Source organism: Canis aureus, chromosome 18, assembly GCF_053574225.1.
Source record: "Canis aureus isolate CA01 chromosome 18, VMU_Caureus_v.1.0, whole genome shotgun sequence".
In the NCBI taxonomy this organism is placed as follows: domain Eukaryota; kingdom Metazoa; phylum Chordata; class Mammalia; order Carnivora; family Canidae; genus Canis; species Canis aureus.
The window spans coordinates 60121297-60123042 of NC_135628.1; the positions used below are offsets into that span (position 1 = coordinate 60121297).

The 1746-nt window shown below is 37.4% G+C and overlaps 1 pseudogene; it reads right to left on the reverse strand.

Moving 5' to 3' along the window:
- Positions 1 to 884: 884 nt before the first annotated feature.
- Positions 885 to 1413, reverse strand: LOC144289203 (olfactory receptor 2AJ1-like; annotated as a pseudogene).
- Positions 1414 to 1746: the final 333 nt, after the last annotated feature.

The following is a 1746-nucleotide window of genomic DNA, read 5'->3' on the forward strand; positions in this document are numbered from 1 at the left end:
ATAGATATAAAAGAATGGCAAAGGATACAAACGTAGTTATTTGAGAGGGCACACATATCCCAGTGTTTACAGCAGCGATATCCACAATAGTCAAAATATGGAAAGAGGCAGATGTACAAGGACAGATGAATGGATAAAGAATAGTCATTACTCAGCCATCAAAAGGAATGAAATCTTTCCATTTGCAATGATGTGGATAAAACTAGAAGGCATTATGCTAAGCAAAATAAATCTAAAATGTTAAGCAAAAAAGAAAAAATATATATATATACATAAATTCTTTTTAAAAAGATTTTACTTATTTATTCATGAGAGACAGAGAGAGAGTGTGAAAGAGAGTCAGAGACATAGGCAGAGGGAAAAGCAGGCTCATGCAGGGAGCCTGATGTGGGATTTGATCCCAGGACTCCAGGATCATACCATGCACCAAAGGCAAGTGCTAAACTGCTGAGCCACCCAGGCATCCCGAAAATAGACACTTAACTCTGGGAAACAAACTGAGGGTTGCTCGAGGGGAGTTGGGTGGGAGGATATGGTATACTGGGTGATGGACATTAAGGAAGGCACTTAATGGAATGAACACTAGGTGTTATATGCAACTGATTAATCACTAAACTCTATCCCTGAAACTAATAATACACTATATGTTAATTTATTTAAAATAATTTTTAAAAGAATGAAATATTGCTATTTGTAACAAATAGATGGAGCTAAAGAGTATAATACTAACCCAATTAGGTTCGAGAAAGATAAATATCATACAATTGCACTTATATATGGAATTTAAGAAACAACAAAAATATGCACAAAGGGAAAAAATAAAAGAAAGTGAGAGCAAAAGAGAGAGAAAGAAACAGACTTAATTATAGAAAACAAACTGATGGCTACCAGAGGGAGATTAGGGAGGCAGGAAAAAAGAGAAAAATTATGCCACTTACATAAGCTTCTTGTCCATAGGGTGTTGTGTCCACACAGGACAACTTCAACATGGCAGGGACTTCACAGAAAAAGTGATCAATGGCTCTCGAACCACAGAAGGGAAAGTACAGGGCATAAGCTGTGTGGGCTATGGAGTTGATGGTCCCAACAAGCCAGGACCCTGCAGCCATGAGATTGCGGACATAGTCATTCATAAGTATGGGATAGAAGTATGGGATAGTGCAGTGCATGACAGATGGCTACATAGCGATCATAAGACATTGCCGCCAGGAGAAGGCACTCACCATCCAGGAGGAGGGATAGAAATATCTGGAAGCCACAACCTGCAAATGAAATAGTTCTGCCTGAGAGAAAGTTGGTGATCATTTTGGGAACAATGTTGGAAATATGCAAGATGTCCATGAAAGAGAGGTGGCTGAGCAGGAAATGCATTGGAGTATGGAGTCTCGAGTCCCTGAGGATAAGGAGGATCATGATTGTGTTTTCTGTTAAAGACACCATAAAATGATGAATATAAAGGGGAAGAAAATTTGGCTTGTATGGGAAGAAGCAAAGAGTCCTAAGAGAATGAAGTCACTGGTAAAAATGTGATTCTCATGTCCCATCATGAACTCCATTTTTTTCCCTAAAATGAAAAAAAAAAGCAATAATATAACTCTCAAACACATTTACATTGAGAAATGTATTAAAATGGGAGGGATGCATATTTTACAATTATACTCAATAAGATTTCAACCAGCATAAGAAGTGTTCTTGTTTTATAATGTGGCCATTTATGTTTGAATCAAATGATGATATTCGTTCTAT